The sequence below is a fragment of the Heterocephalus glaber genome, unplaced genomic scaffold, assembly GCF_053883595.1.
Source record: "Heterocephalus glaber isolate CG9 unplaced genomic scaffold, H.glaber_assembly_v1.0 deba00001593, whole genome shotgun sequence".
Taxonomy (NCBI): Eukaryota; Metazoa; Chordata; class Mammalia; order Rodentia; family Bathyergidae; genus Heterocephalus; species Heterocephalus glaber.
Window position 1 is genome coordinate 4,371,478 of NW_028258368.1, and position 26,243 is coordinate 4,397,720.

At 37.8% G+C, this 26,243-nt stretch overlaps 1 protein-coding gene, 1 non-coding gene and 1 pseudogene across 7 annotated transcripts in view; 1 reads left to right on the forward strand and 2 right to left on the reverse strand.

Annotated features, from left to right (window-relative positions):
* Nucleotides 1-26,243, reverse strand: part of Esr1 (estrogen receptor 1) — a 426,367-nt gene that overhangs the window by 234,196 nt on the left and 165,928 nt on the right. The window lies entirely within an intron of this gene.
* Nucleotides 8,951-9,975, forward strand: LOC101715639 (solute carrier family 25 member 36 pseudogene; annotated as a pseudogene).
* On the reverse strand, nucleotides 19,572-19,678 carry LOC147823326 (U6 spliceosomal RNA). Its single transcript, XR_015444085.1, has one exon. It is a non-coding gene; the product is annotated as a U6 spliceosomal RNA (small nuclear RNA).

The window sequence follows — 26,243 nt, forward strand, 5'->3', positions numbered from 1 at the left end:
TAAAATCTTAGGATCACACATGTATTTGAGCAAAGGGAAATCTGCGACATTTTAGTTTAACAGGAAGACTATACAGCCATTGTTCCATGACTTACAATGAGGTTACATCCCAATAAACCTAACATAAATTAGAAATATCATAAGTCACCAATGCATTTAATACCCATAATCTACCAAACATCTTGTTTAGCAACACAAGGCACTCCAGAGTCCCAGTTGTTAACCCAGTGATGATGTGGCTTCCTGGAAGCTGTGGCTTGCTGTCACTGCCCAGAATCACAAAAAAGTATGAGACTGCATGTTGCTAGCCTAGGAAAAAAATCAAAATTCATAAATCAAAGAGTTTCAAGAGAATGCATATTGTTTGCATGCCAGTATAAAATCGAAAACTCATATATTGAACCATCATAAATTGGGAACCATTTGTATTTTTCTTTAGGTGTTAGATCCAAAAAAAAATCAAAACATCATTCTGAGTCTTAACATATGAGAAAACAATAAGAATCCACTGGTGAATTTTTGATCCACAGATATTCAAAGTAGCCACTAGCGAGTTCTGAGCAATAGCATTCCCTGAGTAAGAGACGTTCCTCTTCCTGCTTGTTCATTTCACACCTGTGCTCATATCCTGTCTGGAGCCCCTTTTAGGAACTTGTCTCTAAAAACTGACCCTTTTAGATAGTGAATTTTATGTGCCAGGCATGGTGTAATACATGGATTGCTTCATTTAATCCCCTAGAAAATGTATGAGGGAGGGATTATATCAATGCCCCCTTCACAGATGTAAAATGATGGTACAACTTTTAAAGCCTGCTCAAAGCTATACAGCAAGGAAATATTAGACAGATTTTGAACCAAGATCTGCCTCATTCCAGTGGCTGAACTCTTATCCATGCTAACAATCTTCATACGTGTAAGGTTCAACTTCCCCAAAGAAGATCTTCACAAGGGGCCGGGGATTTGGCTCAGTGGTTTCGCCGCCTGCTGTGCAAGCGCAAGGACCTGAGTTCAATCCCCGGTACCCAAAAAAAAAAGAAAAGCTTCACTCAACAACAGTATTCACTTTCCAGATGGAAATAATGGTAGGAGTCTCTGCAAATATCTGATTACTGAATATTCTGATTCTTAGGAAACTCACACATAAGAAAGTAAAAGTGAATGGTTAACACAGTCAAGCAATGTTATAGCCTTCTAATTAACATAGCCACAAGGTAAGTACAAAGGCTAATGTTGAATTATTTGGGCAAAAAATAATTTGACAAAGAAATGAGGTGCGCAGTCCAACCATGCTGGACATGATGTCACAGAAGAACAAAAGTCTTGTCCTGGGGCCGGGGATTTAGCTCAGTGGTTTCACCACCTGCTGCACAAGCTCAAGGACCTGAGTTTGATCCCTGGTACCAAAGAAAAAAAAGTCTTGTCCTATATATTGGTTTCCTTTCCATTGCTGGGACAAAATACCCAGCATACACAACTCAAAGGAAGAGAAGTTTATTTTAGCTTCTGGTTTCAGAGATTTCAGTCTAAGACTGGGTGGCTCCAAGGCAGGAACATTATGATGGAAGGGCACAGCAGCCAGGAATCTGAGTGAGTAGCAAGAGAGCCACAGAGACAGGAAGGGCTGGGACAGGAATACACCATTGTAGTTTAGCTCCCAGTGACCTACTTCCTCCAACCGGGCCTGATCTCCTAATGTCACATTCAGGTATGAACTCATCAATGGATTAACCACCAATGAGTTTAGCACCCTCATGATCCTGTTGCTTTCTGAAAGCCCCACCTCTGAACACATGAGACTTTGGGGATGCATTTTGGATTTAAACCATAATTCCCTCTCTTAAATGCAGAGGAAAATATGGACTTCCTCTTTATGTGCATTGACCCTAACTCCTGCTTCAGGAGTGATGCTTTATCTTGGTAGTGTCATACACATTATACACTGTCATCAAAAAAAAAAGTATTATGGGAGCAGTCAGGTGGAACAGAAGGATAAGTTCAAACAGTGATGTTGGGGGGGCGGTGCTCACAAGCAAAAAGAAAAGGAAGACTAGTAAACAATTTATTATAGAAGTGAGACTTCCAAAGATTTTTAAATGACAGTGGGAATGTACGACTGTCATAAAAAATGAAGGATTAAAAGCATTCATAGTTATACCAAGGAAAAAAGTCATACCAAAATATGTACTAATCATCTCTGAGGAGTAAAGTAGATGAGGCAGAGAGATGTGAAGAAGTTTTAAGTAGATTTTCCAAATAGTTAAGGCCAGGTAGGGAGAGGAGGAGGAGGAGGAAGTCAAAGATTCTTGATGGTTTGTGCCAGATGTCTTAGAAACTGTTCTTACCTTTAATCAGAGAGAGGGTCTGATTTTGAAGTGGGGTTGGGGAGAAGAGATGTGGAACAATTTTGAATAATTTTAGGTTTTGTGATTTCAACCTAAAATGGCCCCCCAAGTCTCATGTGTTCAGAGGTGGGACTTTCAGAAAGCAGCTGTATGATGCAGGTGCTAATCTCATCAATGGATTAGTCTATTGCTGAGTTAGTTCATAGCTGAATTTCCTGTGAGGAGATGGAGCCTGTCGAAGAAAGTATGTCACTGGGGTGACTTACAGTAATGTACCAGTAACGTACCAAACCACTGATCAGCAGGCCATTGTAAATGCAGTACTAAAGCTTGGAAGTTCAAGTCAAAATGAAGCTGGAACCCACATTACCTTGTAATTCAACTTTCTTATGTATACTTAAAAGAGTGGTTAAGGGTATAGTTCAGTGCCAGAGTGTATGCTTAGCATGGAAGAGGCCCTGGGTTCAATCCCCAGCACTAAAATTTTTTTTTAAAAAAATTAAAAGCAGGGACCCAGAGACATATGTGTACTGTATACCCATGATCCTAGCAACATTACTTATACTAGTCACAAAGTAGAAATAACTCAAGTGTCCAATGACAGGTAGATGAATAAAAAAAACTGACATATATAATAAAATATTATTCAGCCTTTAAAAAAGAATAAAATTCTGACATATACTACAACATGAGTAAAATTTGAAGTCACAATGTTATGTGAGATAAGCCAGACACAAAAGAACAAATATGTTATTCCACTTACATGATGTACCTAGAACAATCAGATCCATAGAATCAGAAAGCATAATCATAGTTACAAGGAGTTGTGTGGAAAATGAATGTGGAGACATTGTTTTATGAGTACAGAAAAGTGTTTGGGAAAATGAAAACGTTCTGGTTGCACAACAAAACATAAATTAACTCAGTGTCATTTAAGAATGGTTAATGTAGTAAACTCTGTTATGCATATCTTGTTGCAATTTTAAAATATGAAGTTGGAGTTGTGACAAGTATCTACACAAGAAAGGGCAGGAAAGGGATCAAAGTCGAAGAACATGAGTTGGCCTGTTCTGATTTCCTTCCATGCACCAGTCTCTGCCTTGAGGACTGGTGGGTAACAAGGGTCATGTGCTTCTCATGACCAGGTCCCATGTTAGATGACTTCAGCTCTTTAACTCATCTAATCATCACAAAAAATGAGTAAGTTTTCTCTATCTCCTAGTTACAGGAGTCAGAAACTGAGACTCTAAGGAGTTGACTGTGTTCAAGGTCACGTGGCTAGCAGATAGCAGACCCATGAATTTGTTTTGTTTTGGTTTTTTTTGATGAGACAGGGTCTCACTGTGTAGCTCAGCCTGGCCTTGAACTCACTGTGCAGCTCAGGCTGGCCTCAAACTCAGGGCAATCTTCCTGCCTCAGCTTCCCGAGTACTGGGATTACAGGCATGCACCACCATGCCTGGCTAGAAGACTCATGATTAAAATCCAGGTCTGTCTCATTCACAAGTCCTTGCTCTTCAGGAATATTCTGTGGGTTAAATGGAAAGAACTGAACGAATGCTGCCCCAGAATGCCTAAATACTAAGTTAGACTTTAAACCATAATAAAAATATAGTGTACTAATGGAATTCCTATATCATTGGAAGGGGATTTCAGAATCAGCAATACAATTAGTTCCAGAACCTGTGATTCTTAACATTCCCATATATGTAGCTCCCAAAATATGAAGGATTAATCACATGAAAGTTCTTCGTCATATAAGATATTACAGAAATCTTCCTGGAAACCCTTTCAGCACACTCCAGCATAAACCAAGGAGGGAAAGAGAAAGTAGAAAGCAAAGTGTTGAAGAAAATAACAAGAAATTTATATACTATGAAGAACAACGGCAGCATTATATTTGGAAATAAATTTTGATTCAAATATTAAAGCAAATACTCTCCCATTTATAGCCAATGAAATGAGCCAAATAAAATTTGGCTGTCTTGGTGAGTACATTCCTAAAACTCCAGGGAGGACTTCCAATGTGCCATGATTTGAACTATTTCACAACCACATCTGTACGTAATGGCATGCAAATAAAACAGCATGCCTTAATAACACATCCTAAATTACATTTTTACACCAGTCAATTCTAGTTAACCATATCAATAACAACCACCTCCTCTTTGACACTTTAATTGGCACTTTACATGTATTTTTTAACTAAAATAAAAAATATTATTGGCATCTAAGTATAATTTCAAAAGATCTTTCTTAAAAAGGAATTCTAGGAAAGAAAATAGTCCTGGAAAGTTTCTTTTTCTAAATGAAAACAAAGCAAAGAGGAAATCCCCTTTGCCCTCATAAGACCCCAGGCTGCTAAAAATTTGGGGCCAGGACAATAACATGATCCATCTTTTTCCAGCCTCTAGATTCCATCTGAAAACCACGATTGTTTTAAGTACCTGGCACAAGATCTAACCAACAGCTGCAATAAAGGAAAATATAATGAAATCAGTGACCACCATCTCACTGTGACACTTGAGAGACAATGAGTGGCTTTCAATAATGCTTCTCAGGGCTCCACAAAGAATCCAACACTGTTCTACAGCCCTGAATAGGACCTTCTGAAATTGCTCCTCCTGGACAACAGATAAGTATCAAACAAAGAGGACAGCAGTGTGACAATTGGTGTGATTAGCTCAATGGTGAGCACCATTCAGCTCACCTCTGGACCTCCCTCCTTCTCTCTGTTCAATTGTTTCTAGAAATTTCTCCAAGCTTTCTTCCAATTTGGCCTCCTTCAAAGTTCAAACCCTGGTGTCCAAAAGTAGAAAAAAACATTCAAGCTATTCCAGTTCTAAGCTGACAAAGCAGGAAGAAGAAAATGATCTCAGAGTCAGAGCAAGACACCAAAGCCTAGAGACCCTGAGCAGGACTGCTTACTACCTTGGATCTGCAGAGTCAGGAACAAGTACCTTTTCCCAGCCTCCCACTTTGGGATCATTTCCATGCTTTGAGAGATAAGTCAAAAGCTTGTGTTGACAAAGATCTGGTGTGGTTGGAAATATGAATGTCCTTCACACTGCCACAAACCAGTGTTCTCTTGTAGAGTTTTGGCCTTCTAAGTGCTAAATAAAGGATTTCACCTTCCTTAAGAGCCTTCCAAAGTTCATTTTCTATGTGAAGTTCCTCCCAGGCATTGTGACAAGACTAGCAACAGAAGAGCAGGAGCTCTGACCAGTGGGCAAAGGGCTCCTTTAGCACATCTGTAACATGAGTTCGTCCACCACCACCACACCCATCCTATTTTTTTTTAAATTGGTTTAAATCCATTTCAAAAATAATGAAAAACCCAAAAGATATCAGGTTTAGAAATGACTACGAACCAACTTTCTCAGCTCAAGTAACAATTTCTTCTAACTAGTACAAATAATGAATGCTGCTTTGTCATTCATTTACTGCCATCAAACCAGATAGCTATTGAATAAAAGAAAACCAAAGGAGAAATGTACATTTATTTGCACTTCTTTGCATGGTGAATTTAACCCAAAGTAGCATTATCTCATGCATTTTTTAATTCTCATGGCTGGGGACCATTTCTTCAACATATGCTGCAATAGTACTGCAACCCGGAAGACAAGAGAGTGGATACTAGATGCTCAGTCAGCAAAAGCTCAGGGGGAATGAAAATCCACACTTTCTGGACATCCAGACCACTGTCCCAGTGGAAGAACTATCTTGGATGAGCTTCACTGCAGCACTAAAAAGGAGTGCCCTTGTTTCCCAAGACTGTTTGGTCTCAGTCTACATTCTGTCTACTTCTCTTCTGGTGGATCAGAACAAAAGAACCCAGAAAAAATCTGGTGTCCTCCTTTCCTCCCCATTTCAGAACTAGCCTGAATCTGCTATTTGGCATTTGCAGACCACATCTAGGTCCTCTTCTGTGAAAGGAAAGACAGGAATCTGTTGATCATTGGGCCTCATCTGAACTTTAAACTTCCTTTTTTCCCTTTTCTTACTCTCCTGAGGTCCACATTTCCTTGCCATCTGGCTTCTTGACATTCCAGATTGGTGATCATTTCATTCCTTCCAATGTGTAAGTGGTGGCTGCAGGAATATTGCAGGAATATGGGCATATTTAGGGGATGGTACAGTGTTAGGAACATTAGCTTAGGTTTGAATTCTAGGCTCCATATAATCTTGGAAAAACCAGGAAACCCATCTGGACCTCTAATAATGGCTGCCATGTGGCCCAGTCAGAATATAGAATATATATATATATATATATATACACACACACACATAGATAGAGATATATGTATGTATATATATTAACACTGTGTCAACTATGAAACTTTATGCTAATAAAAGGTATTGCTTCATACTATGGATCACAATAGAGCCATCAAAAAGGATTAAGTGAGACCTATATGTTTAAATATGGAAACATCTCTAGTCTATATTATTCAGTAATAAACATCAGGTACAAAATAATATGTAGTGTATAATGCTATTTATGTTACCAAAAATGTGTGTTTACATATGCAATTTTCAAAAGAAACTATTAATAGTATTTAACTATTGAGAAGAAGACAGTGGATTTTGGTGTAGGATCAGAGAATGGCCTTAATTTTTCATTGTGTACCGCATTTCACTATTTAACATGTAACCTTGTGTATTCATTTATTGTTTTTTAATAATAAAAAATGTCTAAAAGCTTTCAAACCAACACCAGCCCAGCATCAACAATATTAATTTCTCTTCTGGTTCTGTTACCATCTCATCCAGTAGTTACTTCTCTCTACTCTGCAACCCATGCACTGAGAAATAAATTTAGCCACCAGAACCTTGTTAAGCAAAAGAAAACTGCCACATTTATTTTATACAGAATAGGAAAAAGGTTACATATGGGCTGTGCTTTTCAATCTCCGGAGTCTCCAGCAAAGAATAAGCAGAGACAAAATGCAGGAAGAGAAACCGAGCTGTTCTGGTCTGGAGTCTCAGAACTATCTGAATAGATCCATAACTCCTCTCTCCCCAAGCTGTGCCAGGCATGCACTGCCTGCTCTCAGCCAACCCAAACCTTTACCCCTAGGGAGCATTGCTATCCCCTCTATTGCCCCCTGGCAGATAGCACTAATCCCAGACAACTCTGTGACCCTTCTATTGCCTTCTATTGCCAGCTGTGCTCATGTGGGAGTCCTCACTCCCAACATTACTTGAGAAGCATTCCCACCCTCATGGGAGGCAAGAGAAGAGCACACTGAGAGTCAGGGCCTGCTGTCATGCTAGTTGGTTCCAATATTGCCTTTGCCTTAATGTACACCACTTCCTCACCTGGAAAATGAATGTAATTAGAGTGCTGACTTCCTAAAATTTTGTGGATTAAATGAGATGATGCCTATAAAATGTGTAATCCAAGGCCTGAGGCAGGGCAAGTAATCTTTAAATATTAAACATCATTATTATTAGGTACTAAATCACCAGACCAGCACAGATTCAATTTGAAGGGACAACAACTAAAAGGCAATACTTTCAAACCAGTTTATAATAACCAGTCATTTCTTAGTAAACAGTCTGTTTTTGCCCTTAAATCAATCTCTTCACATCATATAACTTACAAGAATACATTTATGCAATCAAATGTAAATCATGCAGAACTCTTGGTTCTATCCAAAAAAGAAAAGAAAAGAAAAAGAAATATCTACTACAGTCAGCACAAGTTTAACTATCAGCATTGGAATCTCTGCTAACATTTGAAAAAAAAAAAAAAAAAAGCAAAACCGTAAGAATAGCTACTTATTCAAGCCTTTTGGCAAAATACATTCAAACACCTTTGTAAACAACCAAAAACTATCTAATGCCCCAGGACTGTGTGAAAGTCACAACGTGGGCGTCTCCGCCATCCCCTCGCCGTCCCGGGGCGTTGTACGCCTCCTTCCGGGACCAAAGCCGCCCACAGTAGTGGGCAGCCCCAGCCGCGTCCCCACCCAGTGCCCGGAGAGCATGCTGGAGAGTGAATGGGCCAGAGGGGCACGCTGGTGCATCTGTTTGCCGGGGGAGAAGCAGAATAAGGAAGCATGCTAAAGGACATCTGTGTTAGACCCTCAAAATAGGAGAAAATACTCAGATGTAAAAAGTTCACATACCTAAGGTCAAACAGCTTTTCATACATGTAAATGAGGATGTGGTGGCACAGTGGGAGCTATTCTGACATGTTCACTGGAAGTTGTAAAAACACGGCTGCAGTCGTCTTCTGTGACAGTTTCTATCTCTGAATTCAGCTGAACACCATGGCTGGAGCCAGTGTTAACCAAGTAGTGTCTCCTACACCCCTCCATTGCCTAAAAGTAATCTTGGAAAAAGAAGGGCCTCGTTCCTTGTTTAGAGGATTAGGCCCCAATATAGTGGGGGTGGCCCCTTCCAGAGCAATACACTTTGCTGCTTACTCCAACTGCAAGGAAAAATTGAATGGTGTATTTGATCCTGATTCTACCCAGGTTCACATGATTTCGGCTGCAGTGGCAGGCATTTACTGTACATTTCTCCCTAGAAAAGAGTGAGATCGTGTCATCTCATGTTCCCCATCCGCAGGTCACTTCCTGTAGAAATATGGACTAACTTAAACCTCATTTTACTGCAATCACTGCAACCAACCCCATTTGGCTTATAAAGACTCGGTTACAGCTTGATGCAAGGAACCGTGGGGAAAAGCTAATGGGTGCTTTTGAATGTATCCGTAAAGTGTATCAAACAGATGGACTTGCAGGATTTTACAGGGGCATGTCTGCTTCCTATGCTGGCATATCAGAGACTGTTATCCATTTTGTTATTTATGAAAATATAAAGCAAAACCTACTGGAATGTAAGACTGCTTCTATGATAGAAAATAGTGAAGAGTCTGTAAAAGAAGGATCAGATTTTGTGGGAATGATGCTTGCTGCTGCCACCTCAAAAACTTGTGCCACAACTGTAGCATATCCACATGAAGTTGTAAGAACAAGAGTACGTGAAGAAGGAACAAAATATAGATCCTTTTTTCAGACACTGTCTTTGGTGGTTCAAGAAGAAGGTTACGGATCCCTCTACCATGGTCTAACAACTCATTTGGTGAGACAGATTCCAAACACAGCCATTATGATGGCCACCTATGAATTAGTGCTCTACCTCCTCAATGGATAGCAGCACAGGCTGCCACACTGCAAGAGGGAAGACCAAAAGATTATAGTGGATCATGGAATATTGGAGTCAGCATGGTGGACAGAAAGAATAGTAGTTTGGGAACATGTACCATAATATGCCCAAGTGGAAGTTTGGTGAAGATAGCTATACCACATTACTTAGTTTTTCAGTAATGTGGAAAAACCTTAGCCACCTCTAAAGGAAATGCCTTTGGAAGCACTCCTTTGTCAAAACTGCCATTTCTCTACCATGTCCACCAGATACAGTTGTGTTTTATTGACCTATAACAATGAAAGTATAGTGTTTATTCCAAGAGGATTTTTCAAGTCTTCTAAACAAAGCCATCCTTAAATATGTACTGTACTGTAGATAACATAAATATCTAACTTCTGACTTTTAATTCCTGTAATACTGTAAGATAACAATAATTGGTAGATTCTCAGTATTCCCATTTTGCTGAGATGACTTGGCACAATATTTTTTTTTTTTTTTGGTACCGGGGATCGAACAACAATATTTTAATTATTTGGCACCAGTAATCACTTTTTGACAACCAAGGAACTGTAGTCTAAATATCTTGTGTATTAAAATGTTTGAGTCTCTTCAGCTAACAGGTGCTTGATGTTTAGCATAATGTAGACTTCAAATTGTTACCATATAAAACTCACATAATACTTTGCAGATTAAAAAATTAACCAGTAAATTATTGATTCTTGACCATTTCAGTGACTTGAACGTGCTTATGGAACATGAATGAATGCATTTGTCTTTTCAGTAATTTACTAGTTTTGATCATGAATTATCATCTATCATACCTAGGTATCATTTACTTAAATTAGAAAAATTTACTGCTTCTCTTTACTTCACATTACAAATTTGGGCCTGAATTTATTTCCAGGTCAGTATAGATTACACTTATTTGGTAGAGAAAATGGTAATTTTCAGTTTGACCCTTAAAATTTTTTTGAAGGTGATACTAATATCTGGGACAAAATAAATACTATAGAAGAGGGGCTTTCTGCTGTCTGATTCAGCAGGCAGTGTTTTTAATTGACTTTTGTAAATGAACAAGGTGATTTTGATAAATTTATTCTGACCTAGTTTCCTTGAATGGTATATCATAGATTCAGGTTCATTTGGGTTAAATGTGCTAATAGGATATAGTTTTTAAATTTTGTTGTTGAGTCATCTATACCTTTTAATACTTTAAATGTATCATATGCATGACCCTTATAAAGATGTTTGCTGTAATACTGTTAGGAGACTTTGCCTATGGATATTGCTCTCCCGGTGTATGACACTTCTACAATTAAACTCCAGTGTGTTATTCAAAAAAAAAAAAAAAAGAAAGAAAGTCACAATGTGTCTCTTTGAGATGATCTAACACAAACTGAAATTCATTTCTGGGTTTTAAAGTGAACATGGTTGCCTCTCCTGTTCAAGAAGTAAAAGGACAATAATCACCTATTGTCTGAAGGAAGCCCAGAGCAATTAAGCTAACCTGCAAAACAGAGAGATGTACTGCTTTCTGATTCACGCTGCCTGAATTTTCCATGTTGCTTACAAATGAGAATAGGGAAGAGGGACCATATTTTAATTAACAGAATATATTTTAAGAGGTGTTAAATTTGGTATAATTACTTCTTTACAATCTACTCTTTCTACTGATTAATAATTTGGTGCAATTCCAAACTCCCACTTTGAAGTAGCAATTTTAAAGGTTATGATGAAGTTTGGTTTTTCTTTTTTTAATTAACTAAGAATGCTAGGCTTGTGTGGAAGCAGAGCCCACACAAGCTCTGGGAATTGTTTCATGGGAGAAAGAGAAGATTATATTATTGGTGTCACTATCGATCACATAGCAAGCCTAATGGACTAGTAAGACTCATCCAGCCATTAGATAAAGTATATTTCAACCATATATACATACAACAAAATCTAATTTAAAAATCAGTGTACTGTGATACTACACTGTACAGGTTAAACACTACCTTCATTCTCTAAATACATTTTAAGTAAGGAAAGGCTAAAAACTTTAAAAACCTTTTCAAAAAAAGTGATATAGTTATAAAAGAAAATTCATTCAAAGAATTTTCTAAATTTCAGCTACATATGAGAAGCTACATACTTATTACAAGAGGCTCAAAGATATACTATCTCTGTTCACTAAGGATTAACATTCAGAAGGAACAAAAGCATAGGTGAGAGGCAAAAATTCAATTTTTCAAAAATTCTTATCTATTCTTTTGGTTTTGTAGCACAAATTGTAACTTTAGGTGCCAGCTATGAGAAAGAAATTTATGTTTAAAAAGTAGGGGAGCGTTTTTCTTTCTGTGTCTGGCTTAACTCACTTAAAACAGTGTCATTAAGCTTCAGCCATGTTGTTGAAAATAACAGAATTTTTTTGCTAAAGATGAATAATAGTCCATGGGAGTAATATTTCAATGAGTTGTATATACAATTTCAGAGTGAAGGAACAGGGATAAATGAGATGGCAGTCAAAGCGTCTAAAGGATCTGTTATGTAGAATGAATAAATATATATAATATACATAAAATGTACAGTTATAATAGACAATGTGATGACTAGAGTTACTAGGACAGTACTGAATATCGGAAATTTGCTGAGAATAGATTTCAAGTGCTCCCACCACACAAAATCATGGTGAGATGTGAGCTGAGAGGAGATGGGTATGCCAGCTAGCTTGATGTCATAATCATTTCACTACATTCATGACTATAAAATGGCATGCTGGGCACCGCAAATATATACAATTTTTATTTTTAAAAATAAATTAAATTTTAAAAGAAGTAAGGAATAAAGATAAGTGTAGACGCAAAATAATGAAATGTTAAGTTACTTGCTTTACTTAGTTTCAGAGCAGGAAGAGATCAGTAGGAAACTGGTAGAGCCAACTGGATGATAATAATCATGGAACCTCCATGCAGACACTCACTGTAGGCTAAGTGTGACCTCTAATCATTATACCACCCAGCAAGATAGGAGCTGCTGCACCATTTACCACTGAGGAAATGTAGGTTCAGAGACATCGGGTTGAGTGGTCACCAGGGTCAAGATGATAGGTGCGAGGTGACTGGCTCACGATGATATCCCAAGATGACCCCAGGGACTCTGTCTTCTGACAGCACCCAACTGGTCAAGAATAGCTCAGACCAAACCTGGGCCAATCAGAGTCCTCTAATATTTGCTCACTAGAAGAATGTCACAGGGTGTCAAGCTTGGCAACTGTTGCCAGCCCTGCTTCCCCTCTCAGGGCAGAGGCAGATTTATAAATGGAGAGCAAGAAGCTGCCACACAGGGAGCACCAGAGGCAAGTCTGGGCTCCTGGCCAGCTCTGAGACTCTAGGACCCTGGTCTAGGACTGGCTGCATCCCTGTCCTGTCTGTAGTTAGCCAAGACACTCAGCTAAGCTCCCACCCACATCCATCCCTTTCTCTTCCTCCCCGTCTGCAAAAGCTACTGGAGTTGGGCTTTGCTCATTCAAAACCAGAATCCCTAACAGATACGTGAACTTAATTTTCTAAGACTATGCAGATGACTGGTCATAACAGTGGCAACAACATTTTGATGACAATTTATGGCATATAAAGCATTGTCTTATAATTATTTTTATTAGCTACATTGTATAAGTTGTGACAAAAATGTAATCCAGATTTAAAATGCAAAAAACACAGAGGATAAAGAATAATCATGCTATTTGTTATAAATGATGAAAGTTGAAAAAGTAGAAGAATAGAAAAAGGAAGAGTTAATGAATCTCACATATTTTCCCTATTTTTCTGATGCTTCTTCAGGCACTGCCGTACAGACAGCACAAGGCATACAACTATATAAGGATTTCCCCTGTAAAGATTTTCCTGGAAGAATGCTACTGTAACCTGACTCATAGAACTTTTATAACAGTTCATCACACTTAATTGGTAATAAAACAAAGACAATTTTGAAGAAAAGAACAAGTCTCCACTAAGTCTTGAAGTAATAAATCAATCTGACCTGTTATTTCTTGGTAAATGATTCACTCTTTAATTTCCACTCCTTTTGTTTAAATGGTACTATTAAGTATTTAAATGACTACATACTGTAAACTATAAATCACAGTGATCTCGAATCTAGGTACAGTTTTAAGCAAAAGAGTAATCCTCAACAAGATAGTATCAGACCAGGTAAGTCTTATTTTTATTTGAATACAAAGCTAAACTCCTTAGGAAAAAAATGAAGTAATTGAAAGAAATATATTCATTCATGGATAAAATGCCAAACACAGGGAAGGATGAAGAGGCAGGGTATGGACCAGAACATACTTCAAATTCAATTCCTTTCAGTCCCAAACTGAATTTCCTAAATTCAGTTAGGAAACTGAAATTGCTAAATTGGTTTCCTAAGGAATGCGCTTCAGCAAACTTTCAGCCTTCTTGACCCAACATCTCAAAATCGCTGCAACCACTTCCTCTCCCTCAAAACCCAGTCTGTTGTGAACTGCTGCCGGTGCTGCTTTCTAATAGCCCTTCTTCAGCAAGCAGAATTTCTGCCCATGTGCTGAGGGGCTGGCCACCACCAGCCACTGCCTGCACATCCTGGGACCCTCTGCAGGGTCCTCCTGGTCCCTCCAACTTTCTGTACCATTCATCTTGTCTATTTCAATGATCTCCTGCTCCAATCCATTTCAACACATGCAAAGAAAACCGCACAAGAGCCAAGGGACAAATCTTCTATTATAACTTTCTTAACGATCTTTTTCAAAGAAATGAAAGTAAAAGGCTTTTAATAACACCCGAATGGCCTCAAAAACTGAAATTAACTTAGAAAAATCCCAGCATTATGTATTATGTAAGAAAATTTAGTGTTTCTGAACAAGAAAATCACAAAGATTCTCAAACTTTCTAAGAGTTAATGCAACAAAATACTGTTTCTACTCTTAAAGAAGAGAAAAGCAGAGGGCACATTAGCACAGAGAGGATGCTCTTTGTACATCTGCTCCTAAGCAATCAGGAGCCACCAATGCTGAGCTCAGAACTCTCTGGGACTTCAGTTTATTCCAGAACACCAAAGCATCAGCTTCTTGTCAATGGGAATGTTTGTATCCCAAGGGCATCTTAAAACTATATACTTACTTTTAGTAGAGTAAGAAGAAAAAGAAAAGGAGGAGGAGAAAAAGAAAGCAGAGTTACTATTATGGTGATCAGTCCATTACAAATGTGATAGTCAGTGGTGATTGTCAATTTGATTGGATTAAGAGACACCTAGCAGATTAATAAAGCACACTTCTAGGTGAGTAAATAAAAGTGTTTAGAGATTATTGGTTTGTGGACCAACAAACAGGGGGAAGGCCCACCCTGATGTGGGGAGTACCATCCAATAGACTTGCAGCCTGGATAGAATGAAAGGGAGGAGTTGACCTGCATTTAGAAAGTTCCATCTTATGTGAACTGTGTTAGTTACTTTTCTCACATTGCTGAGACAAAATACCCAGCACCAAAAATTAAAGGGGAAAGAGTTTATTTGGCTTACAATTCATAGAAATTTTAGTCCATAATTAGCAGCTTCGAGGCAGGGTGACAGAGAGGCAACAGTTTGTGGCAGCAGAAGCAGCAAAAGTAACAAGGGAGCCTTCACAGCGTCTTTCTGCCCCTTTTATCTTATTCAGACCACTTAGGGCAGGTAGCACTCACGCCCTTAATCCTAGTGCCCTCAGCCTAGCCTCACCATGAACCAATTGCATACTCTAGATCTGGCCACTGCCAAAATAGCCTATGACCACATGAGGCTCTGGGAGGACATCTAGACACAAACCATAACAGTGACCTAGTGTGTTTTGTTACAGCCATTGCCTGTAGAAATCAGACTCGAGCTTTTTCAGGCTTTCAACATGAATTCACACCACCACCTCTCCAGGGAGCTTCCAGGACTTCAATCTCAAACTGGTGTGACATCCTAGATACCTCTTATCGGAGGCTTCTGGCCTCTTGGACTGAGCAGCTACATGAAAGAAGACATCCAGAACTGCTTCAGAAAGTGGCAAGAACAATGGCTTAAGTAGGTTCAAAGCAAGGGGAATATTTTGAGGAGGATTAATGGCAATGTGTCTTTACTGTAATAATTTTTTTACTTAAACATTCACCAAATATTTTGATCACATCTTGCGTGCTATTGATTCTGTTCCTCTAGAGAACCCTAACCAATGCAACAGTCAAATAGAGCTCTTCGCTTTCAATTTTGCCAGCTTCTTCAATATGACCTTTCTACTCTTTCTCCAATTGATTTCAGAATTTAAAACAAAAAATACTTCCAGACAAAGAAGTGGGAGCAGAATGAATTGCAAGAGTTTATATCATAAGTCACTTTAGGTCCCATTGGTACATAGAGCTGCAGCAACAGGCAGAATATCAAGGTGGGAACAAGCACGACCTCTAGATGGATAAACAAATGAATCTAGTCTGTGTAAGCAGCATGCTTTGCAAATGTGTGCAGACCTCAGGGCAAGTTTGTGTGTAACTATAATCAATGACTGGTAATAACCCAGGTCCCTTCCAGAAAGCTGGCTCCACCTCCCCAGGCCCATCCCTACCTCCAGGTGGGATGTATAGTTTGGATAAGTGTCACTGTTTGGTTACATGACAGAAATATGTCTTCCTTGCTGGTCAGACCTTCAACATTAAAGACCTAGATTCTTATTAGAAATTGTTTCACCTCCTCTGCTGTGATTTCTTCAAAACCCAGAAGGAAGAATATTTTATTGACCTCAGCTACCTACTACAATTTCGGTCGGGTTCATGAGTAACAAAATGAAAGCCCTGCTTCCGTACAAACTTGCTCTCTTGTAAACTTATAGAGATGTTTTACACACAAAATAGGAAGACTTGGTTGAGCCATAATACTTGTTCTCTACCAAGAGAAGAGTAAAGGTAACACTAGTGTGAAATCAGTTAATCAATAGCAACATGGGTCTTTAAAATGGTTTTTGTTATAAAAAATACACATAATCAAAAAGAACAAAATTTATCCATAATGCTACAATTCAAAGAGAGTCACTGTTCATATTTTGTAGTACATGTTTCCAAAGGCTGTCTGTACTTCTGTATCTCTCTTTCTCTCCCTCTCTCCCTTGTTGTCTCCCTTCGCCCCTCTTCCCCTCTCTCCCCACATGTGCATTGTATGAATACACATTTATGAATATATATACCTGTGTGCATATACACACATACACACATAGAGGAAAGTATTTACAAGAAACTTTTAATTCAAAGTCTTTTTTCTGCCTTATATTCAGAAAAGATGGCCACCTAGAAGGCATTTAAAAGCAATAAGTGTCACATAGGGCCCTGGACAGTAATTTCATTTCTAGAAACAACTCAAAATCAGGAATGTGACTATAATTTGCTTCCTTATTTCAGTAAGGAGGCATGGGAACAAAAACAGAAAAAGGAACAGGGTACCTCAAACCCAAAGCTGTGCTACCACACACCTTGCTCTTCCAGCTCCTTTCCTGGATTTACAAAAAGTCAGGAGGAATGCAGTCAGAATAGGGCCACACCATTAGCACCTCATGTGTTTGTACCATATGCATGGATAGTACCAACATCGACAAAAAGTATTAAGGAGAATGGAGAGAAGAAGAACTAAAATTTTCCAGATACTCTATAATAATGTAATTGATAAAAGCTCAGTCTTCTCTAGACCAGTTTTACTGCCAGGATTTTAAAAATTAAAAAGTGTATCTAAGTTTATTATCTACTAATTGTTTGTGTTGTGGGAAAGCTAAATGTCAACTCTTAGAAGCAAAAATGTCTAGCCAATTTTTAAAATATCCTTCATAAATATCTCACAGAATTAAAACCTGGGGAAAAATAGAGAAAGCTGCAAACACAAAAATGATTACATCTAAGCTATGCCTGCCTACATAAATCTTTACTTAGGACCAACTGTTTTCTTTCACATCATAATGAAAATGCCAAATGCAGTACATTTACTTCCATAATTGCTACATTACAAACTACTACAGAGGGAAATCTTTAGGTTTTATTAATATCATTCTCAAGTCAAACCTCAAAAGTAAGTGAAATAGTACATTACTCACATCCTGGAAATAGATAAAATATAATTCAATCTCTGGATACATATTAGACTTATTGCTAGTGATAGTGGGAAAGATACACCTATGGACTATGGTAAAATATATATACTGATAGCAATATAAAGACCTCATTGTCATAACATGCCATTCTTGATACTCTCTTTTAAAAGATTCTCTCATGTGGTGTTTGGCTTGGAGCTGGGAAGTTAAGATGCTTAGGTCCTGGATCTTCAGGGAATTAACTGTGTGACCTTGCACAAGTCATTTACCTTCTCTGAGCATCAGTCTCCCTGTCTTGTAAAAAACAGCAACAATACCTACTCAGAGGTTTGTTATGGGGATTAATTATAAATAATTTCTGTAAAGTATTTAAGGTTGTTGAAGGAGGTGCTATATAAATACAAAATGATGTCTATTAAAGGTGGTTTATATACAGTAAAATCCTGGATTGCAAGTAACTTATTCCACAAGTATTCCACAAGATGAGCAAACATTTCTAGTAAATTTTAACTTGCTAAACAAGAAATGTCATGCAATACAAGTAGTATGTGATGTCAAATGTTACATAGTCACAACTGAGCCAATGGTCTTTCCTCTCCCTCTCCCTCTCTCTCTCCCTGTCTCTCTGCAGGATTGTGGGTGATCATCTCCCAACAGCATAAGGTTATGGAGGGGATTTCATCTGCAGAGGAGGAGGAGAAAATGTCAAGGAATCTTTCCAAATGTGATTAGGGAGATATGTAAAATGTGGAAAACCATGCAAAATTTTGTAGGAAAGCACCACCTGAATAAGGCTGTAGCAGTGGGGGCGATTAATCTGATGACAGTGCAAGATCATATTTCCATGAAATTCTCAAAACAAGGCAAAAGGTAAAAGCAAGTCATTGGATAGGTTTCTTGTTAAAGTTGCACGAAAAGAAAAAGATTTCATTGAGCCAATAGATACAGTGCTTCCATTAGTGATAGTGAAAACTGTCCTGCATAATAACCTTCCTCTCTCTTATCTCCCTCACACCAGCCATATTTTCAAAGGTAAGTGCAAGTTAATTTGTTTATTCTTATTTATATTTTGTATTTCTTTTATCATTTTGTGTTATATTACAGTACTATAACCATTTTTATATGAATATTTTTGAGCTGTGGAGCAAATTATCTGAGTTTCCATTATTTTTTATGGGGAAATTCACTTTGAAATACAAGTGCTTTGGCTTACAAGCATGTTTCCAGAATGAATCATGCTCACAAACCAAGGTTTACTATATATGTAGCATGGGCTGGGAGTGCAGCTCAGTTATAGAGCAATTGTGTAACATTTGCAAGGCCCTGAGTTTGATCCCTAGCTCTTAAAAAAAAAATGATTTCTTCTAAAAATGTATTACCAATACTGTAGTTAAAGCCTGCATTATTCTAGAGTATTATCTAATGCTGCACAGTACTGACTATGTGGTATTGAGCACGTACTCACTAACGACCAGAACACTCAGAATGAAATAGACTCCGCATGACCGTTTGGATGAAAATCAACCTCGACACTATCTCTTTCATGAAGCCGGCTAGTTTGTTCTAGAGCATTGTGTTTGCTCTCGCCTTGGAACTTCTAACATTTGTCTGAAATAACCTTTGGAGCCTTTATACATCTTCAAGCTATCTCTTAACTCCCATATGTTTTACTGCATATTATCCCAACTTTTCAATTTATGTGCCAGCTGCACCCTTGGTTGTATTTTGGGGTCTAGGTACAATACATCTCTTTAAAAAAAATTCTTTTGTTGGCACATTTTAGGTATACAGTACGTTTTTATTTGTCACTGGGTCCTTGTACCTGTACATGATGTATCTTAGTTCTTATTTTTCCCCCATTACCTGTGCGCCCTTCACCCCCTCTGTCCTTCCCTATTTACAGAGATTTCATTTCCATTTCTTTTTCTCATAATTTTTCCTTTCCCTTCTTCCCTTTCCCCTTTCCCTCCCCAAAATATGGAACGCTTAACAAATTCGCGTGTCCTCCTTGCGCAGGGGCCATGCTAATCTTCTCTGTACCGTTCCAATTTTAGTATATGTGCTGCCGAAGTGAGCACAATGTGTACCATACATCTTTTGTATTTCTGGCTGTGCTAAAAGAAGAGGCTGTGAGGAACTTCAGTAGGGAGGTCTCCGGGTGCGTATGAGTGCATGTGTGCTAGAGCAAAGTGAGAAGAAGGAAGAACAGGAAGAGAGAAGGTGAGGGCGAGGCTGGTGTGTAGACACTAGTGGAACAGGAAAAATCATCCAGATACTAGAATTTAGAAAAAAATAGAAGGAAAATCATCTCCACAGTGATTATATTACACCATCATGGTTAATAGTAGTGGCAAAATACACCTGTCCTTTAGTCATTTTCAAACGAAATCCCTTCGAGTAACTCTGATGTGTCAAAAAGAATAAGTAACTACGAATTTTGATTATTCCAATACCATAATTTATCTTCTATAGTGTATAAGGGAATATCATGTACAGCACTCAAGGAAATACCCTAAAGTGGCGTAGCCACTCTTCTAAACCATCGTGCTTAGATTTCAATCTCAAAAAATCATATTGCTAAATGTGACCCAGCCACCCACTCAACATTAGATTTCTCTACTCATTCACTATTTACTTCCTAATATATGATTTTGAAAATTCCAAATGAATCAGATAATATTCATTTGGATAAAATTTACAATACATTTACTCTTTCTCAAAGAAAATAGACTAAGAGCCTGTTACAGGAGAAATTATTATTTACACATTAAGTTGTCTTTTCTTTGTTCTTGTTATTTCTTGGCAACTGAAAAAGAAATAAAATCTCTTTATTTCAGCTAAAGGAATATGGCAAAGTGAGGTAAATAATAGGAGTACTTTCCACACTCTACTTATCAAGTAGAGCATATCTTCCATTTTAAAAACTAATAAATCTGCTCTCTAACTCACACATGACTACAGAATTAACACACTAGTAAAAAAAGTTTTGCAAACTGGATGGCAAATTTACAGAAAATGACTGGTTTCTTTTTTGCATGTGGAATTTTTCAGCAACTACACAAAAAGGTCACAGTATAGTCTGAGGGTTACAGTATAATCTGAATATATCAAACTGAAATAGTACAGTATATAGTTCAAAAACAATCACCCTACATCTAAAAGTACACCTTCCTCTAAATGGATATCAGACAAACAGATCCTTCTCTTTAAAAGGATATAAAGGTATGAACTTCTTCTATGAAGAAGAGCGAAATCTGGAAGGATTAGGCTATTGACCACAGCTGGGAGGATTTGTAAGAACCGTGTCAGCAATAATTTTGAGGGCTGGTTGATGCCCTTTGAAAATGTGCCCATTAAAGCCTATCTATAATTTTGTGGGAAATTATTGCCACTCATAAATGGGGCTTTCTAATGGAATTGTTGATAAGCTTAACCACTATATATGGGCACAAACTGCCACTTTAATGGAAATAGTCAATGCCATGACCAGAACAGAACCACTTAGTAGGGAAATTGGAAATTTAATTTCAATCAGATGAACAAAAAGTGAAGAAGAATGCATGAAGTGGCAGCATAAAAAACGCCAGCGATTAAAAACATTTGGAACCTTTGCTTACCCTTCAAAGGCATTTGTTGCCATGGTTTTTAAAGACCTCTGAAAGCCTCAGCTGTGTCCACAAAAGCTGCCAAGAAATAGGGGTTCTATACCGATTTTATTTGTCAGAGGCATTTTGTCTTAATTATCTCCAAGATAAAGATTACTTAGCCACAGGGAGCGGGGAGTCACTGTCATTTTACAGGTAGAAACACTAGAATTTTACCTTTCTGAGACCTTCTTCAAATGCATGCACGCAGCCATGTACACACACGTCTAATTTTTGTACTATCCCATCAAAAAGTGAAAAACACTTAAAAACAATAATGGAAATTCTTACACGGAAGGAGGTTTTCAGGTTCTCACTTTCATAATGTGTCTTTGTTTTTCTCCAATGCAAAGCAGAAACCAAATATCGAGCGACTGTATCAATACCTGGAAGCAACGCCTATCTTTGGAAAGGGCCCATTGTAAATGCTCTCATTTGAGAAACACGTGGCAGTTCATCTGTGTGCACACTTGAAACTCTTCTGGCCTTCAGCCCCAACAGTACTGTTTCTGTTACATGTTACCACAAGGTGGAGAATTTAAAAATGTAAGTATAAATAATGGAATAGTTAGGCAAGCTCTGGATCAGAAAAGGGGGCCATGAACTCTCAGAGTATAACTAAATTGCCAAAAATAAACAAACTATAAAATTCTTGGTTCTTGCTTGAACACCCATAAAAACACTCATATTTACTCCTGTGGTTTAGTATTTATACAGCTAACTATGTTGATGCCAGCATGTTCTTTTTTAATTATGAGTTCCTGGAGATCATTATTTGGCCTTGTTGGGCAAATTCATAATTTACAATATATTAATTTAAATTAATTTATAACATATTATAAGACACAAAAGGAAGTCTTTGGCATTTCTACTAAGGTTTGGATAGGCATCCCCAAAAGGCCCGTGTGTTAAAGCCTTGGTCCCCAGCCTACAGCAGTATTGAGAAGTGGTAGATTCTTGAAGAGGTGGAGTCTAGAGAGAGGTTTTCTGATCATTGGAGGTATGCCTTTGAAGGGGACAGAGGGATTACCAGCCACTTCTTCCTCGATTCCAATCCCACCCACGAAGTGAACAGGCTTCTTCCACCACATGCTCCTGTCAAGCCCTGATGCCTCATCACAGGCCAAAAAAGCAACAGGGCCAAATGACCATGAACTAGATCCTCCCAACTTGTGAGGCAATATAACCTTTTTCCTCTTTCTAAGCTAGTTATTGTAGATATTTTATTAGTAATAGAAACTGACCAACACCATTACTTTTCTGTTATTAATGATGTGCAATCTTTAAAAAGTATTTAAATCATTCCTTTCATCACATTTCTTTAAAATTAATTAAGGAAATTGATTCAAATCCCCACCCTTGGACTATCTGCAGTGTGCTGCTTCTGTTTCTGTGACTGCTGGATAATTCCATCTGGATATGCAGCTGTCACCTCTAACTCAGCATGTCTAGAATTGAACTCACTCTAACCCCCTGCTAATTGGACTTCCTCTAGATTTCCCTAGTTCATTCATTTCCCAGTTTATTCTCCTTGTGTCTGAACATCTGGAGCACCATTCTCTCTTGGATAGCCCATATTTAATCAACTATTACAATGTGTATTATTTTATTATTCTATTCCCTTTTATTCTGTTCCCTTTCTCTCATTTTAAAAATACCCCAAAAGTGCAGATTTCTAGTGTGTGTGAGTTAAATATTATCCAAATTAGTCTTCATGCTTCCATTCTCCCCTTTCTATAGTCTCTTCTGTTTCCAGTAGATTAAACTTTATTAAAGACTCTCTTATTACATCTATTTCATGTTGAAAAAAGTATGATGGTCTTATATTACCTAAAACCCACAAACTGATCCTAACCTTTCTTTCAGTCTTTATTTATTCACTGAGTGATCCTTATAAGACAAAGCCTTGATTTAGTCCTCTGAGGAGCTCACAATCAGTATGGGAAAGGAGACATATAGACAGATATATGCAATACAGTGGGACAAAGTCTTATGAGATCCAAGAGCAGAGGTTTTGATGACAGTTGTTTTTCACAAGAATAAGAATTTTCACAGATAAATCTGAAAAAAATATTCCCACAAAGGAATAGAATGCTTGTATTTGAAGAGAGCAAATAAGCCAGTTTGTATAATTTCTGCCTCACACAAACAGAAATAATAACTTTAAAACAACTAGAAAAATAGGGTACAACAAGACTGTGTAAACTTGTCTCAGGATTATTCCATGGGTCATGGAAGTCTCTAAATGACACTGTACATAAGATTGACATGTAGTGATTTACTTTAACAATATCGATAGAGTGGCAATTCACAGACAGAATGGGTTGCAAGAAGGAAAAAAATGAAACAAATGGATTAGGATCAGGGAAACAGAAACAGTGAATTATTATGATGGTTCTGGTTAAAGATAAGGAAATCAACTCTAATGGAAATTGGATGCCCATGCATTTAAGAATAACTCAAAAGACCTGCAGAAGAGTTCTAATGGGAAATATCAGGGGCAAGGGCTGCAAAGTGAATCAGTAAAGATAACTAAATCTGAGTTTGAAGTGTGGACCTTGAGATGGTGGTTAAAGAAGGAGGAGTGGCAGGCAGCACAGGGAAGCACCAAGGAGTCACTGAGATATCTGGAGGGGCAAGAGACAGATTAGGGAGGTATTTGCATAACAGTGACACTCTAGGCCTTAAACATTGCATTAGTTTACTAGGCCTAATAAACTATCACAAATAAGTGTCTTTAAAATAATGTAGGCTAAAAGACTGAAATCAAAGGGCTAGAAGGGTCATGCTCTCTCTTGAACCTGTGGGAAGGATCCTTCCCTGCCTCTTTCTAGCTTCTCATATTTTCCAGCAATCTTTGTTGTTCCTTGCTTTATACATACAACACTCCAATCTCTTTCTGTTGTCACATGGTATTCTCTCCTCTGTGTCTGCATCCAAATTTTTCTCTTCTCGTAAAAGAAACAGACATATGAGGTAAAGGGACCACTCCACCTCAGTATACCCTCAACAATAAGGTCCCATTCTCAGATGCTGCAGGTTAGGACTTCAATGTATCTTTTGGGAACACTATTCAGCCCACATTAGATAGGTATGAGATTCCCTAGGAAACTGCAAGGAAAAAAAGGAAGAGGAAGAGAAAGAAGCAGAGATTACAGATCTGGGAAAATGCCTACTTTTAGAGAGCTGAAGAGGAAAAATAATGGAGAGAACAACAAACCCACTCTTCTCTCAAGGCTGATGTCAATTTCTTGGTTTTTGCTCTTTCACATCTCTGTAAATCTCTTCCAAAATTCTCATTACCTATGAAAACTCTGTTTCTTTCCAGGATTCTGTCAGATGTACCATTTTCACTTTAACACACTTTTTTCTTGTCGGTCTAACCCAATGAAATGGCTTCCTTATCTGAGATCCTCTAATAGTTTTTATCCATCATCCTTGACCCCTTGCCATATTCTACTATTTAGCACACATGTACTTGGTCCTACTAAGGGACAGGAGCTATGGCAGCAGACAAAGCTCACTCAGCTCTCATGGAGTTTGTATGCGACTACAAGCAGATGGTGCCTAATGCAGATAGATGACCATGAAACAAATAAATAAGTAGAATAATTTCATAAAGGTTTAAAGGCTTAAAAGAAAAATAATCTTCCCAGTAAAAGAAACAATCAATAGAGTAAAAACATAAACTATAGAAGAGGAGAGAATGTTTGCAAGCTGCATTATCTAATAAGGGATTAATAGGTTGCAAGTGTAAGAATTAAATTCAATAACATAAAAACAAACAAGAAAAACTTATAATCTGATTTCTAAGTGGGCAATTAATCCCAGTAGACATTCCTTAAAAGAAGTCATACAAATGGCGAGTAAGTACAGTATATCAAAAAATGTTCAACATTACTGATTATCTGGAAAATATGTATCAAAACCACAATGACCTGTCACTTCACTCTAGTTAAAATGACTATGATCAAATAGCCAAAGGAGGGGCTGGGGATTTAGCTCAGAAGTGCCGTGCCTGTCTGGCAAGTGCAAGGTCCTGAGTTCAATTCCCAGTACCAGGAAAAACAAAAAAACAGCCAAAGGAGAAGTGCTCCTGAAATGTAGAGAGAGGAAACCTTTATACACTGTTGGTCAGAATGCAAGGTAGTACAGATATTTCTCATTTAGTGACCAGTCACATTCCTGCAACTAGGTTGGTAAATAAATTGGTCACTACATGAAGAATCGTATATCATATGTATACTACAATGTTCAGAACAAAGAAATGGTCAACTTGATGACTTAGCTTTATTTGAATAACTCTTACTTGCAGTACTGTAATGTGTAACAGAACATAAAACTACAGTACTGTACTACACAGTATCATCAGCAAAAATCTCAGTACTGTATGAACAAAGATTATTGTACCAAAAAGAAAACATTGAGGGTTTATTAACAAGATATATAGAACTGTACCCAAAAAAGAACAAGTTCTAAGTCCAAACTGTGTGCCTCTGTCCTAAGTCTGAAAAGTCATTTAACAAGTAGGTCCTTAAACAAGGAATATATGTAGAACCACTACGGAAAACAGTAGGGAGATTCCTCAAAAGAATTAAAAATATAACTACCACGTGATCTAGCAATCTTACTACTGGCTATATATGCAAAGAAAATAAAATCAATATATCAAAGAAACATCTGCACTACCATGATTATGTTAGCCTTACAATAGCCAAGAAATGTAATCAGCCTATAGAATATATAATATTACATAATATACATAATACATAGTCTATATACATACGTATAATGTGGTAAATAGGTGAGAAGAAAGCAAAATATGTATAATATTTTAAGGCATAGAAAAGAGGTTTTACTCCAATTACACTAAGAGTTTTAAGCTCAAGATCATATGATTTGATTAATTTCCTATAAGGTCTATCCTGCTGTTGCGTGAAGACTGGACTTTAGAAGGGAAAATGTGGAGAATGTGGAAATATGGAGAACAAAGACAATA